The sequence below is a fragment of the Alligator sinensis genome, unplaced genomic scaffold (genome assembly GCF_000455745.1).
Source record: "Alligator sinensis unplaced genomic scaffold, ASM45574v1 scaffold805_1, whole genome shotgun sequence".
Taxonomy (NCBI): domain Eukaryota; kingdom Metazoa; phylum Chordata; order Crocodylia; family Alligatoridae; genus Alligator; species Alligator sinensis.
Genome location: NW_005843079.1, coordinates 292522 through 300126, shown reverse-complemented (window position 1 = coordinate 300126; position 7605 = coordinate 292522).

The window sequence follows — 7605 nt, the reverse complement described above, 5'->3', positions numbered from 1 at the left end:
CAGAAGTAAAAAAAAACAAACCCGCAGAACAACAGGGCAAGGCATGGTTCCAGACTGTGCCTGGAGGCAAGCTGGGAGTTGGTCCTCCAGGAGATATGCTCTGGTTTCTGGCCAGAGTGTCTCTGTGGTGCTCCTGCTGCCCCAGCACTGTCAAAGGTAAGTTAGGGATGGGGGGGGCAGGGTCATGGATGTGGGTGGATGTAAGGAGTGGCAGGAGGATGTTGCGGGGTGTCAGGAGTGGAGGAGGTTGTTGAGGGCTATGGAGAGTGGTGGGGGATGCCAGGGGATGTCAGGGGCTATGGGGAGTGGCAGGTGCTCTAGTCTGTTGGTCATTTGTGGCACAAAAAGTCTTACCTTCTGGTGTCTAATCTCAGGAAAGTTTATGGATTTAATATTAAAATGTCATTAGATAAAATATAGAAAGTCCCAGACCCTCTTCTCCCAACAGAATCCACTTGCCATCATGCTATAATGTCAGGTTCAAACTTGCTTGCTCTCCATCTCTTGTGTCCCTTGAAGCTGTGTCCCTAGACAAAGAGGAGTGGTGTAGAGTGCCTCCACCTAACCTGTTCTATAACTTGGCTTTTAGGAACTGTGCTGAAACAAGGAAAATTGGGTTTTAACCACCTCAGGCTAAGGGCTGCCTGTAACACACATCTGTTACAGCCTGGGTAAGCATCCTGATGAAGACATAAAAGCTTCCTGCCATCATCTGAAGCCTTTTTTTGATCAGAAAAAGTGAACCCACTCAGTTTTTACAATGAGTAGTTCTCAGAAGAGGCTTGTGTGTTGTAGATTACAAGTGGATGGAGGTGTTTCCTGGAAGCCTTCAAAGTTTCATAAAGGAGCAAACATTGTGCTTGGCATTTTCTATCAGCCACTTCTTAGAAGTTCTAGGGCAACATGCAGTGTTTTTTGTTTGTTTGTTTGCTTTCCTTTTGGATCACCATTTTGACATCTATACCTCTCCTCATCTAATGGATAGGGATCCTATGTGCCCTAATTTCGGGTTCTGTATTCCACCCTGGGGGCTAGACACCCAGGAGCTATCCATAATGGAAACTAATGTGTAAATCCTTTAATGGATTTGGCCTTTACACCTCATTGCAATATTTTCCCATTAATACAAAGGTTTTATCAAGAACAGGAATAAACCTGACTTTTCTCCCACTGGCACTTTAAAATATAGACTTAGACAGCAGCTTGTTCCTTAATGCCAAGCTTCAAGGATATTTATATGAATCCTTTTAATTAAACCCTTGAAATGAACCTGCTAATCCCACAGAAATGACAACCATGCATTTAGCTAAACTTCTTATTCATGCCATAATGATTTATGGACATTTTTACAAGTTACAATCTATGTGTTGCGATGCCATGTCTTCTTGAAGGCTATTTGGATTAGCTGTGCAAGCATATTGATATGTCTCATAAGATGCTTAGCCAGAGACACCCTTTAACTCAGGATTCCCTCCAGCTGACTGATCAGAGACCATGCCTCTGTAGCAAGCTGATCTCTAAAGTTCAGGTTTTACTTTAAGACAAAGTGGAAGGGATGTTCCTTAGAAAGCTTCTTTTTTTATTTTTTTTCTAATTCCTATGAATCTGTAAACCGCAAGTGAATTCTGCATATTATAATTTCAAATACAAGCTATGTAATTTTAAACAAGATTTGCACAAAGCAGATTTGTAATAAGTAGCTTGCTAAACTGCCTAGCCAGTTTAATTGGCATCTCTGAGAGCCCTGTTAGCCCTTGAGTGCTTCTGGAAATTATGAAATTAGGTATGGATATCAGAGAGAGACAAACAGAAAAGTCTGGCAGACAGAGAGAAAACATACAAGTGCATAATGGTTAGGAAATATTTTGTATAGAGAACCTTTACAAACTGTGACACTGAAATGGACATGTGTTTGCAAGTCCTAAATCCAGTCATTTATATCTGTTCAGATGTTCTGATAGTATATATGTTGCAGTGTACCTAATGCAGGTACAATTGAGATCTTCCTTTTCCCCTTCCTCTCCCTACTTACATACACACTTCTTGGTAGTCTCCATTAAATCGAGTTGATCATTACCTGAATTCACAGAATCCATCATGCTGGAGAAACATACTTTAAAAATTTCTAATATTTTATAATGGGTTGCTCATGCTGCATATTCACATTGTGCTACGTTAAGCTAACGTGATATATAGTAACCAGACAGAACACAGCTTGCTGTGATACGTGAGAAATTGCTCTAATTTTTTTTTTTTCCTTCTGGGAATGTACAGAAGTGACTTGCATTGTAAAAATATTTGAGGCTGTTGCTGCTTTAGATTTAGCCAGTGGAGACAAAAATATATTTCAAATGAGACATTTTGTAATTCTGTACATTTGAAAAAACATTTTAAGACTTCAGTGACACAAGCAATAGTCAAATAACATCCAGTTAACAATAAGAACAGCAAGGCTGTTCAGGACGGACAGGTATGGGAGAAGAGGAGGAGGAGTTGCGCTGTATGTAAAAGAACGGTATGATTGCTCAGAGCTCCAGTATGAACTGGAGATAGGCCTGTTGAAAGTCTCTGGGTTGGGGCTAGAGGGGAGAGCAACAAGGGTGATGTCATGGTGGGTATCTGCTATAGACCACCAGACCTGAAGGATGAGGTAGATGAGGCTTTCTTCAGACAATTATGGAAGTTTCCAGATCACAGGCCCTGGTTCTCATGGGAGACGTCCATCACCCTGACATCTGTTGGGAGGCCAATACAACAGTGCATAGGCAATCCAGGTAGGTTTTGGAGAGTGTTGGGGACAACTTCCTGGCACAAGTGTTGGAGAGATCAATTATGATCTATGTTCTTCCTGACCTGCTGCTCACAAAGAAGAAAGATTTGGCGGGGGATGTAGAAGTGGATGGCAACTTGGGCAGCAGTGACCACAAGATGATCAAGTTCAGGATCCTGACAAAAGGAAGAATGGAGAGCAGCAGAGCATGGACCCTGGACTTCAGAAAAGCAAACTTCGATTCTCTCAGGGAACTGATGGGCAGGATCCCCTGGAAGACCAGTCTGAGGGTGAAAAGAGTCCAGGAGAGCTGGGTGTATTTTAAATAAACTTTACTAAGGGCACAGGAACAAACCAATCTGATGTATAGGAAGAATAACAAATATGGCAGGCAACCAGCTTGGTTTAGCAGAGAACTTTTCTGTGAGCTTGAACATAAGAAGTAACCTTACAAGAAGTGAAAGTTTGGACAGAAGACCAGGGAGGCATATAAGAATATTTCTCAGGCATACAGGGATGAAATCAGGAAGGCCAAAGGACAGTTGGATTTGCAGCTAGCAAGAGATATGAAGGGTAACAAGAACGCAGAGGACATATGGGACTGCATTAGTAGGAGTGTTGCCAGCAGATCGAGGGAAGTAATTATTCCTCTCTATTTCTGCACTGGTGAGGCTACATCTGGAGTACTGTGTACAGTTTTGGACCCCCCACTATCGAAGGATGTGGACAAATTGGAGACTCCAATGGAGGGCAACAAAAATGGTTAGGGGGCTGGGACACACAACTTCTGAGAAGAGGCTGAGGGAACTGGGCTTGTTTAGTCTGCAGAAGAGAAAACTGAGGAGGGATTTGATAGCAGCCTACCTGCAGGGTGTTTTCAAAGAGGATGGAGCTAGACTGTTCTTAGTGGTGACAGATTACAGAACAAGGACCAATGGTCTCAAGTTGCAGCAAGGGAGGTTTAGATTGGATATTAGGAAAAGCTTTTTCACTAGGAGGGTGGTGAAGCACTGGAACAGGTTGGCTAGAGAGGTGGGAAATCTCTATCCTTGGAGGTTTTTTAAGGCCCAGCTTGACAAAGCCCTGGATGGATTGATCTAGTTGGGGATGGTCCTGCTTTGAGCAAGGGGTTGGACTAGATGACCTCCTGAGGTTCCTTCCAACTCTAATTTTCTATTATTCTATGAACAACAACACCACCACCACTAAGTATGTATTATTTGTCCTTGAATGAGATTTGCACAGTTGTGCTCTTGCTGACTGTGGAAAGCTAAGAGAAGAGCCTATTCTTGTTTGAAATGTTGTATTTAAGTTCAGCCTTTAGGATATCACAGAAAGTGGGCATGTTTAGATTCCATGAGTCATGGGCTTCAAACATTGGCATAGTGTGGTACCTCTACCATTTCATTCAGAATCCTGTAGACATCTCCATTCACACTGGAAATTAAACATCTTTGTGATAGCTATAGCATTTTCTAACATTGAAAAGTAATATTAGAAAGTGATATAATGTATTGCCTTTTAATGCACAAAAAGCTGTGCAGAGAGTAAACTTGCTGCCCCAGAAGCAGCAGCCTGTCAAGCACACTGTCTTGCTCAAAGTGGGCTCCTCTCTAAACCAGAGGTATTGTAGCAGCATCTGCATAGTCATATGTACATGCTAACTGGGAGGAGGCTAGTTGGCACTCAGTTATGCTAAATATCCCTCCTACACAGATGCTGCTACCAGGGCAGCAAGTTTACTGAACGAATATAGCTTTTATTTCCATCTGTTAGACTTTCCCAATGGCAGTACCCTTGGACATGATGTTTACCATATATAAACATAATCAAAGATCCAGTATTTTATGGCTAGCTAGTTTTGGTTATTTTTGCCATAATCATAAGTAGAGAATTATTATCCAATTTAAAAAAGAAGTCCAGAAATGAAGTCCACCAGAGAAAGCATCCAATCAGACCCTGAGCCTACTTAAATAAGCTATCAAATATCAATGGTCTACAAACAATATAGTTGTAAAATAGCAGATGTAATTCTATGTAAACTTTCTGGCTGTTTCTTTGCCCTCATTGTGTCTGGTGTTTCCAGAAAGGCAGTTGGTCAATTAATTGCAACCAGATTCAAGAACCTTTAAATCTGACATTTTATGTCATGGATGGAAGGTGAAGCCAATTAACTCAAGCCAAGCATAAGATTACATAGATATATCAAATTCATTTCTTCAAGACTTTAGGGGAACTGACTAATTTTGGCAGTGGTATGAGAGAGGAATGTTCCCTATGCTGAAACACTGATGTGACCATACCATGCAACAGGATAAATACTGAAATTATGTCTTTAGGACTGGGGAGTGGTTTATCAACCTAGAGAGTAGACAAGTACCAGCCACATCTTCAAGGGATGAGTGTATGAAGGCATCTTGGCAGTCTGCTGTAGAGATGGCAAAGAAGAGTAAGGATATCTGTACCAGAATCTGGAGGGAAAGGGAGAGTAGGGCAATGAATAGTAGTTCTTGTTCTATTCCCTTTTCAGTCTAACAACTCAAACTAATGTTCTTCATTCAGATAACAGTTCTGTTTTTGAAATCCCCAACTAATATGTTATAATGTGTGCTGGAAACATGATTAACTTTGTTTTCAACTGGTATAGATTCTCTGATACTATACCATTATATGCAGACTCAGTTCATTTGTTTCAGGTAGGAAGAGGATATGTAATTAAAAATTAAAATGTATTTGCATAGCATTCAATAGGAAGGCTATTTTATCCTTCATTAAAGTTAACTCAATTTTCTTCCAACAGCACAGTGTGTGAAGTAGCAGTTGAGGTGGAAGAGGTGATTAAGGACACAAGCTTTCTGTTTCTGTCTTAACTGCATCTTTCACTCAAGTGTTTGTCTGCTTTGCTCTAGGGGAAGACTGCAATGTTCTATTTTGGAATTCTTTGTATATTACAGCTGTTTCTTCTTCATAAGACTATCTTGTTACTTTTCAGAGATGCCAGGCTATTTCATTTTCTTTTTATTTGCTGCTGCTCAGTGTTCTTATGATTCTTCCAAAACAATTTTCACCGAAGCAGCAAAGATGAAAGCTTAGAAAATGAAGCCACAGAGGGACTGTGTTCAAGGTAATGTTATAGGTTTGACTTAGACCAGCAGGGGAAAAAAAATCTGATTTGAGTCTGTAAACTCTTCCTCAGTTCACTCTTAACGAGGTATGATTTAAACTGGGAAATACATCTGTTCATCGGTCCAAAGTGCTATATTTAGCTGAATGCTGAAGTGATAGACAGTAAAAAATTAATAATGTATACATTTATGTTGTCATACTAAGACTTACTGTTCACACTGCAATGAGAATGGGGCAAATAGTTGCTCTGTTTTTTCAAGATGACTATACATTCAGGAAGATACTGCATGCATTCGCATATGTGATCTGCACAACCATAAATGCAAAAAAATTCAGGGACAGAGCTAGGCATGAGAAAAGGCACATATCTATCTGTTCATGAGATGTGTGCATAGCTGTGTTCAGACGTTCACATTTAAGACCCACTTGCATAACTATTTTGCAATTATATTTAAAAATATAAATTAGAATACACGCAAGTATTGTGTGTGCTTGATTTAGAAACACATTGCCTTTATTTATGCATATTCCAATGTAGCTACTTTTGGGACAATATTTTGTTGAATATTGACTTAAACTGTCACACACCGTGTATTAATACACAGGAACACAGGAATAGAAGGGACATTTCAAGTCCTTCAGTCCAGCCTCAACAACTATAGGCAACCTAAAGTGCCATAATCACATCTACTTCATCCCTTCCTGCATCCCAGAACCACAAGATATCACATAATAAAACTTAAGCATTTGGAGGGTTTTTTTGTTTTAAATGCCTACAACATAAGACATGGAAACCAGGGATCAAGCAGGGAGAAAGCAAGGAAGACAAAGGAATCACCAAAAACTTAAGCTCATGTAATGGGTAAAAAATGACCAGATTATCCCTCAAAGTTTACCATGATCCACAGAGGTAGGAAAACCTCAATTCTGTATGTTCTTATCAATCTGTGCTGGAGGAAAATGCTCTTCAGACCAATAAAGCGGCTTAACCCCGAGTATATGATCAAGACCTGCTCAACAAGGACCTGAGAAGTTTTTTAGTACTTTTAGGAGTACCAGCACATCCCAAATGATCGCCCATTTCTAGCCATGGCTAATGCTTCATAGGAAATTGGGAGGAATAGAAAACAAAAATAAAACACAAAGGCTAAGTATAAAGTGGTTGCATACCCTGATAGATTCTGTGGGGAGGGAGGAAGTAAGGGAAGGTTGTTCCCTAAAGATCTCCTCAACCAGTCTTCCCAAATAAAAACCAGGTCTTTATGCAACAAACAATCAAACAAACATAACCAAACCCTTCTGCCCTGCCCCAAGCACTAGAAAGGGAACTCTTTGACTCTGGCTGTGGTGCAAGTGAAACAGAGACACCTGCAGCCATCTTGCATGTTATAATCTGCCCCTCCTCCAGGCTGTCTGACCTTTATTACTGTCCTCCTAATACAGCCCTCTGGTCATCTCACATAGGTCTGGAGGACTTAGGTGTTATGATCACTCCACACCTCTCTTTCTTTATAACAAACAGGTTGAGATCACAATTCATTCTAAATGATTAACAAGAAACTGTAACATTTAGAACTATTTACTCTGCTATACCAACTGACCAATATATACACTAAAACTATAAATGAATGTTTAAATGCCAAGTCTTTGCAGCAGTCTGTTCAGTCTTCCAGACCTCATTATAACCTTTTTAGAGGCTCTGTCTCTAG